The following is an 8,874-nucleotide window of genomic DNA, read 5'->3' as shown; positions in this document are numbered from 1 at the left end:
TAGCAGGGTTATTGGTGTTTTTTGACGGTTTTTCACTGTTTTTAAGCGTTTTAGCAGGGTTATTGGTGTTTTTTGTCGGTTTTTCACTGTTTTTAAGTGTTTTAGCAGGGTTATTGGTGTTTTTTGACGGTTTTTTACTGTTTTTAAGCGTTTTAGCAGGGTTATTGGTGGTTTCTTGACGGTTTTTCACTGTTTTTAAGCGTTTTAGCAGGGTTATTGGTTCTTTTTTGACGGTTTTGCACTGTTTTTAAGCGTTTAAGCAGGGTTCTTGGTGTTTTTTGACGGTTTTTCACTGTTTTTAGGCGTTTAACCAGGGTTCTTGGAGTTTTTGACGGTTTTTCACTGTTTTTAAGCGTTTTAGCAGGGTTATTGGTGTTTTTTGACGGTTTTTCACTGTTTTTAAGCGTTTCAGCAGGGTTATTGGTGTTTTTTGACGGTTTTTCACTGTTTTTAAGCGTTTTAGCAGGGTTATTGATGTTTTTTGACGGTTTTTCACTGTTTTTAAGCGTTTTAGCAGGGTTATTGGTGTTTTTTGACGGTTTTTCACTGTTTTTAAGCGTTTTAGCAGGGTTATTGGTGTTTTTTGACGGTTTTGCACTGTTTTTAAGCGTTTTAGCAGGGTTATTGGTGTTTTTTGACGGTTTTTCACTCTTTTTAAGCGTTTCAGCAGGGTTATTGGTGTTTTTTGACGGTTTTTCACTGTTTTTAAGCGTTTTAGCAGGGTTATTGGTGTTTTTTGACGGTTTTTTTACTGTTTTTAAGCGTTTCAGCAGGGTTATTGATGTTTTTTGACGGTTTTTCACTGTTTTTAAGCGTTTTAGCAGGGTTATTGGTGTTTTTTGACGGTTTTTCACTGTTTTTAAGCGTTTTAGCAGGGTTATTGGTGTTTTTTGACGGTTTTTCACTGTTTTTAAGCGTTTTAGCAGGGTTATTGGTGTTTTTTGACGGTTTTTCACTGTTTTTAAGTGTTTTAGCAGGGTTATTGGTGTTTTTTGACGGTTTTTCACTGTTTTTAAGCGTTTTAGCAGGGTTATTGGTGTTTCTTGACGGTTTTTCACTGTTTTTAAGCGTTTTAGCAGGGTTATTGGTTCTTTTTTGACGGTTTTTCACTGTTTTTAAGCGTTTTAGCAGGATTATTGGTGTTTTTTGACTGTTTTTCACTGTTTTTAAGCGTTTTAGCATGGTTATTGGTGTTTTTTGACGGTTTTTCACTGTTTTTAAGCGTTTTAGCAGGGTTATTGGTGTTTTTTGACGGTTTTTCACTGTTTTTAAGCGTTTTAGAAGGGTTATTGTTGTTTTTTGACGGTTTTTCACTGTTTTTAAGCGTTTTAGCAGGGTTATTGGTGTTTTTTGACGGTTTTTCACTGTTTTTAAGCATTTTAGCAGGGTTATTGGTGTTTTTTGACGGTTTTTCACTGTTTTTAGGCGTTTTAGCAGGGTTATTGGTGTTTTTTGACGGTTTTTCACTGTTTTTAAGCGTTTCAGCAGGGTTATTGGTGTTTTTTGACGGTTTTTCACTGTATTTAAGCGTTTTAGCAGGGTTATTGGTGTTTTTGACGGTTTTTCACTGTTTTTAAGCGTTTTAGCAGGGTTATTGGTTTTTTTTGACGGTTTTTCACTGTTTTTAAGCGTTTTAGCAGGGATATTGGTGTTTTTTGACGGTTTTTCACTGTTTTTAAGCGTTTTAGCAGGGTTATTGGTGTTTTTTGACCGTTTTTCACTGTTTTTGAGCGTTTTAGCAGGGTTATTGGTGTTTTTTGACGGTTTTTCACTGTTTTTAAGCGTTTTAGCATGGTTATTGATGTTTTTTGACGGTTTTTCACTGTTTTTAAGCGTTTTAGCAGGGTTATTGGTGTTTTTTGACGGTTTTGCACTGTTTTTAAGCGTTTTAGCAGGGTTATTGGTGTTTTTTGACGGTTTTTCACTGTTTTTAAGCGTTTCAGCAGGGTTATTGGTGTTTTTTGACGGTTTTTCACTGTTTTTAAGCGTTTTAGCAGGGTTATTGGTGTTTTTTGACGGTTTTTCACTGTTTTTAAGCGTTTCAGCAGGGTTATTGGTGTTTTTTGACGGTTTTTCACTGTTTTTAGGCGTTTTAGCAGGGTTATTGGTGTTTTTTGACGGTTTTTCAATGTTTTTAAGCGTTTTAGCAGGGTTATTGGTGTTTTTTGACGGTTTTGCACTGTTTTTAAGTGTTTTAGCAGGGTTATTGGTGTTTTTTGTCGGTTTTTCACTGTTTTAAAGCGGTTTAGCAGGGTTATTGGTGTTTCTTGACTGTTTTTCACTGTTTTTAAGCGTTTTAGCATGGTTATTGGTGTTTTTTGACGGTTTTTCACTGTTTTTAAGCGTTTCAGCAGGGTTATTGGTGTTTTTTGACGGTTTTTCACTGTTTTTAAGCGTTTTAGCAGGGTTATTGTTGTTTTTTGACGGTTTTTCACTGTTTTTAAGCGTTTTAGCAGGGTTATTGGTGTTTTTTGACGGTTTTTCACTGTTTTTAAGCGTTTTAGCAGGGTTATTGGTGTTTTTTGACGGTTTTTCACTGTTTTTAGGCGTTTTAGCAGGGTTATTGGTGTTTTTTGACGGTTTTTCACTGTTTTTAAGCGTTTCAGCAGGGTTATTGGTGTTTTTTGACGGTTTTTCACTGTATTTAAGCGTTTTAGCAGGGTTATTGGTGTTTTTGACGGTTTTTCACTGTTTTTAAGCGTTTTAGCAGGGTTATTGGTTTTTTTTGACGGTTTTTCACTGTTTTTAAGCGTTTTAGCAGGGATATTGGTGTTTTTTGACGGTTTTTCACTGTTTTTAAGCGTTTTAGCAGGGTTATTGGTGTTTTTTGACCGTTTTTCACTGTTTTTGAGCGTTTTAGCAGGGTTATTGGTGTTTTTTGACGGTTTTTCACTGTTTTTAAGCGTTTTAGCAGGGTTATTGATGTTTTTTGACGGTTTTTCACTGTTTTTAAGCGTTTTAGCAGGGTTATTGGTGTTTTTTGACGGTTTTGCACTGTTTTTAAGCGTTTTAGCAGGGTTATTGGTGTTTTTTGACGGTTTTTCACTGTTTTTAAGCGTTTCAGCAGGGTTATTGGTGTTTTTTGACGGTTTTTCACTGTTTTTAAGCGTTTTAGCAGGGTTATTGGTGTTTTTTGACGGTTTTTCACTGTTTTTAAGTGTTTTAGCAGGGTTATTGGTGTTTTTTGTCGGTTTTTCACTGTTTTTAAGCGTTTTAGCAGGGTTATTGATGTTTTTTGACGGTTTTTCACTGTTTTTAAGCGTTTTAGCAGGGTTATTGGTGTTTTTTGACGGTTTTGCACTGTTTTTAAGCGTTTTAGCAGGGTTATTGGTGTTTTTTGACGGTTTTTCACTGTTTTTAAGCGTTTCAGCAGGGTTATTGGTGTTTTTTGACGGTTTTTCACTGTTTTTAAGCGTTTTAGCAGGGTTATTGGTGTTTTTTGACGGTTTTTCACTGTTTTTAAGCGTTTCAGCAGGGTTATTGGTGTTTTTTGACGGTTTTTCACTGTTTTTAGGCGTTTTAGCAGGGTTATTGGTGTTTTTTGACGGTTTTTCAATGTTTTTAAGCGTTTTAGCAGGGTTATTGGTGTTTTTTGACGATTTTTCACTGTTTTTAAGCGTTTTAGCAGGGTTATTGGTGTTTTTTGACGGTTTTTCACTGTTTTTAAGTGTTTTAGCAGGGTTATTGGTGTTTTTTGTCGGTTTTTCACTGTTTTAAAGCGGTTTAGCAGGGTTATTGGTGTTTCTTGACTGTTTTTCACTGTTTTTAAGCGTTTTAGCATGGTTATTGGTGTTTTTTGACGGTTTTTCACTGTTTTTAAGCGTTTCAGCAGGGTTATTGGTGTTTTTTGACGGTTTTTCACTGTTTTTAAGCGTTTTAGCAGGGTTATTGTTGTTTTTTGACGGTTTTTCACTGTTTTTAAGCGTTTTAGCAGGGTTATTGGTGTTTTTTGACGGTTTTTCACTGTTTTTAAGCGTTTTAGCAGGGTTATTGGTGTTTTTTGACGGTTTTTCACTGTTTTTAGGCGTTTTAGCAGGGTTATTGGTGTTTTTTGACGGTTTTTCACTGTTTTTAAGCGTTTCAGCAGGGTTATTGGTGTTTTTTGACGGTTTTTCACTGTATTTAAGCGTTTTAGCAGGGTTATTGGTGTTTTTGACGGTTTTTCACTGTTTTTAAGCGTTTTAGCAGGGTTATTGGTTTTTTTTGACGGTTTTTCACTGTTTTTAAGCGTTTTAGCAGGGATATTGGTGTTTTTTGACGGTTTTTCACTGTTTTTAAGCGTTTTAGCAGGGTTATTGGTGTTTTTTGACCGTTTTTCACTGTTTTTGAGCGTTTTAGCAGGGTTATTGGTGTTTTTTGACGGTTTTTCACTGTTTTTAAGCGTTTTAGCAGGGTTATTGATGTTTTTTGACGGTTTTTCACTGTTTTTAAGCGTTTTAGCAGGGTTATTGGTGTTTTTTGACGGTTTTGCACTGTTTTTAAGCGTTTTGGCAGAGTTATTGGTGTTTTTTGACGGTTTTTCACTGTTTTTAAGCGTTTCAGCAGGGTTATTGGTGTTTTTTGACGGTTTTTCACTGTTTTTAAGCGTTTTAGCAGGGTTATTGGTGTTTTTTGACGGTTTTTCACTGTTTTTAAGCGTTTCAGCAGGGTTATTGGTGTTTTTTGACGGTTTTTCACTGTTTTTAAGCGTTTTAGCAGGGTTATTGGTGTTTTTTTGACGGTTTTTCAATGTTTTTAAGCGTTTTAGCAGGGTTATTGGTGTTTTTTGACGGTTTTTCACTGTTTTTAAGCGTTTTAGCAGGGTTATTGGTGTTTTTTGACGGTTTTTCACTGTTTTTAAGTGTTTTAGCAGGGTTATTGGTGTTTTTTGTCGGTTTTTCACTGTTTTTAAGCGTTTTAGCAGGGTTATTGGTGTTTCTTGACGGTTTTTCACTGTTTTTAAGCGTTTTAGCAGGGTTATTGGTTCTTTTTTGACGGTTTTTCACTGTTTTTAAGCGTTTTAGCAGGATTATTGGTGTTTTTTGATGGTTTTTCACTGTTTTTAAGCATTTTAGCATGGTTATTGGTGTTTTTTGACGGTTTTTCACTGTTTTTAAGCGTTTTAGCAGGGTTATTGGTGTTTTTTGACGGTTTTTCACTGTTTTTAAGCGTTTTAGCAGGTTTATTGTTGTTTTTTGACGGTATTTCACTGTTTTTAAGCGTTTTAGCAGGGTTATTGGTGTTTTTTGACGGTTTTTCACTGTTTTTAAGCGTTTTAGCAGGGTTATTGGTGTTTTTTGACGGTTTTTCACTGTTTTTAAGCGTTTTAGCAGGGTTATTGGTGTTTTTTGACGGTTTTTCACTGTTTTTAAGCGTTTCAGCAGGGTTATTGGTGTTTTTTGACGGTTTTTCACTGTTTTTAAGCGTTTTAGCAGGGTTATTGGTGTTTTTTGACGGTTTTTCACTGTTTTTAAGCGTTTTAGCAGGGTTATTGGTTCTTTTTTGACGGTTTTTCACTGTTTTTAAGCGTTTTAGCAGGGATATTGGTGTTTTTTGACGGTTTTTCACTGTTTTTAAGCGTTTTAGCAGGGTTATTGGTGTTTTTTGACCGTTTTTCACTGTTTTTAAGCGTTTTAGCAAGGTTATTGGTGTTTTTTGACGGTTTTTCACTGTTTTTAAGCGTTTTAGCAGGGTTATTGGTGTTTTTTGACGGTTTTCCACTGTTTTTAAGCGTTTCAGCAGGGTTATTGGTGTTTTTTGACGGGTTTTCACTGTTTTTAAGCGTTTCAGCAGGGTTATTGGTGTTTTTTGACGGTTTTTCACTGTTTTTAAGCGTTTTAGTAGGGTTATTGGTGTTTTTTGCCGGTTTTTCACTGTTTTTAAGCGTTTTAGCAGGGTTATTGGTGTTTTTTGACGGTTTTTCACTGTTTTTAAGCGTTTTAGCAGGGTTATTGGTGTTTTTTGACGGTTTTTCACTGTTTTTAAGCGTTTTAGCAGGGTTATTGGTTCTTTTTTGACGGTTTTTCACTGTTTTTAAGCGTTTTAGCAGAGATATTGGTGTTTTTTGACGGTTTTTCACTGTTTTTAAGCGTTTTAGCAGGGTTATTGGTGTTTTTTGACGGTTTTTCACTGTTTTTAAGCATTTTAGCAGGGTTATTGGTGTTTTTTGACGGTTTTTCACTGTTTTAAGCGTTTTAGCAGGGTTATTGGTGTTTTTTGACGGTTTTTCACTGTTTTTAAGCGTTTCAGCAGGGTTATTGGTGTTTTTTGACGGTTTTTCACTGTTTTTAAGCGTTTTAGCAGGGTTATTGGTGTTTTTTGACGGTTTTTCACTGTTTTTGAGCGTTTTAGCAGGGTTATTGGTGTTTTTTGACGGTTTTTCACTGTTTTTAAGCGTTTTAGCAGGGTTATTTGTGTTTTTTGACGGTTTTTCACTGTTTTTAAGCGTTTTTGCAGGGTTATTTGTGTTTTTTGACGGTTTTTCACTGTTTTTAAGCGTTTCAGCAGGGTTGGTTATTGGTGTTTTTTGACGGTTTTTCACTGTTTTTAAGCGTTTTAGCAGGGTTATTGGTGGTTTTTGACGGTTTTTCACTGTTTTTAAGCGTTTCAGCAGGGTTATTGGTGTTTTTTGACGGTTTTTCACTGTTCTTTAGCGTTACAGCATGGTTATTGGTTTTTTTGACGGTTTTTCACTGTTTTTAGGCGTTTTAGCAGGGTTATTGGTGTTTTTTGACGGTTTTTCACTGTTTTTAAGCGTTTTAGCAGGGTTATTGGTGTTTTTGACGGTTTTTCACTGTTTTTAAGCGTTTTAGGAGGGTTATTGGTGTTTTTTGACGGTTTTTCACTGTTTTTAAGCGTTTCAGCACGGTTATTGGTGTTTTTTGACGGTTTTTCACTGTTTTTAAGCGTTTTAGCATGGTTATTGGTGTTTTTTGACGCTGTTTCACTGTTTTTAAGCGTTTTAGCAGGGTTCTTGGTGTTTTTTGACGGTTTTTCACTGTTTTTAAGCGTTTTAGCAGGGTTATTGGTGTTTTTTGACGGTTTTTCACTGTTTTTAAGCGTTTCAGCAGGGTTATTGGTGTTTTTTGACGGTTTTTCACTGTTCTTTAGCGTTACAGCATGGTTATTGGTTTTTTTGACGGTTTTTCACTGTTTTTAGGCGTTTTAGCAGGGTTATTGGTGTTTTTTGACGGTTTTTCACTGTTTTTAAGCGTTTTAGCAGGGTTATTGGTGTTTTTGACGGTTTTTCACTGTTTTTAAGCGTTTTAGGAGGGTTATTGGTGTTTTTTGACGGTTTTTCACTGTTTTTAAGCGTTTCAGCACGGTTATTGGTGTTTTTTGACGGTTTTTCACTGTTTTTAAGCGTTTTAGCATGGTTATTGGTGTTTTTTGACGCTGTTTCACTGTTTTTAAGCGTTTTAGCAGGGTTCTTGGTGTTTTTTGACGGTTTTTCACTGTTTTTGGGCGTTTTAGCAGGGTTATTGGTGTTTTTTGACGGTTTTTCACTGTTTTTAAGCGTTTTAGCAGGGTTATTGGTGTTTTTTGACGGTTTTTCACTGTTTTTAAGCGTCTTAGCAGGGTTATTGGTGTTTTTTGACGGTTTTCCACTGTTTTTAAGCGTTTCAGCAGGGTTATTGGTGTTTTTTGACGGGTTTTCACTGTTTTTAAGCGTTTCAGCAGGGTTATTGGTGTTTTTTGACGGTTTTTCACTGTTTTTAAGCGTTTTAGTAGGGTTATTGGTGTTTTTTGCCGGTTTTTCACTGTTTTTAAGCGTTTTAGCAGGGTTATTGGTGTTTTTTGACGGTTTTTCACTGTTTTTAAGCGTTTTAGCAGGGTTATTGGTTCTTTTTTGACGGTTTTTCACTGTTTTTAAGCGTTTTAGCAGAGATATTGGTGTTTTTTGACGGTTTTTCACTGTTTTTAAGCGTTTTAGCAGGGTTATTGGTGTTTTTTGACGGTTTTTCACTGTTTTTAAGCATTTTAGCAGGGTTATTGGTGTTTTTTGACGGTTTTTCACTGTTTTTAAGCGTTTTAGCAGGGTTATTGGTGTTTTTTGACGGTTTTTCACTGTTTTTAAGCGTTTCAGCAGGGTTATTGGTGTTTTTTGACGGTTTTTCACTGTTTTTAAGCGTTTTAGCAGGGTTATTGGTGTTTTTTGACGGTTTTTCACTGTTTTTGAGCGTTTTAGCAGGGTTATTGGTGTTTTTTGACGGTTTTTCACTGTTTTTAAGCGTTTTAGCAGGGTTATTTGTGTTTTTTGACGGTTTTTCACTGTTTTTAAGCGTTTTTGCAGGGTTATTTGTGTTTTTTGACGGTTTTTCACTGTTTTTAAGCGTTTCAGCAGGGTTGGTTATTGGTGTTTTTTGACGGTTTTTCACTGTTTTTAAGCGTTTTAGCAGGGTTATTGGTGTTTTTTGACGGTTTTTCACTGTTTTTAAGCGTTTCAGCAGGGTTATTGGTGTTTTTTGACGGTTTTTCACTGTTCTTTAGCGTTACAGCATGGTTATTGGTTTTTTTTACGGTTTTTCACTGTTTTTAGGCGTTTTAGCAGGGTTATTGGTGTTTTTTGACGGTTTTTCACTGTTTTTAAGCGTTTTAGCAGGGTTATTGGTGTTTTTGACGGTTTTTCACTGTTTTTAAGCGTTTTAGGAGGGTTATTGGTGTTTTTTGACGGTTTTTCACTGTTTTTAAGCGTTTCAGCACGGTTATTGGTGTTTTTTGACGGTTTTTCACTGTTTTTAAGCGTTTTAGCATGGTTATTGGTGTTTTTTGACGCTGTTTCACTGTTTTTAAGCGTTTTAGCAGGGTTCTTGGTGTTTTTTGACGGTTTTTCACTGTTTTTGGGCCTTTTAGCAGGGTTATTGGTGTTTTTTGACGGTTTTTCACTGTTTTTAA

Source organism: Styela clava, chromosome 10, assembly GCF_964204865.1.
Source record: "Styela clava chromosome 10, kaStyClav1.hap1.2, whole genome shotgun sequence".
In the NCBI taxonomy this organism is placed as follows: domain Eukaryota; kingdom Metazoa; phylum Chordata; class Ascidiacea; order Stolidobranchia; family Styelidae; genus Styela; species Styela clava.
The sequence above is the reverse complement of the archived record's forward strand: the minus strand, read 5'-3'. Positions refer to the sequence as shown.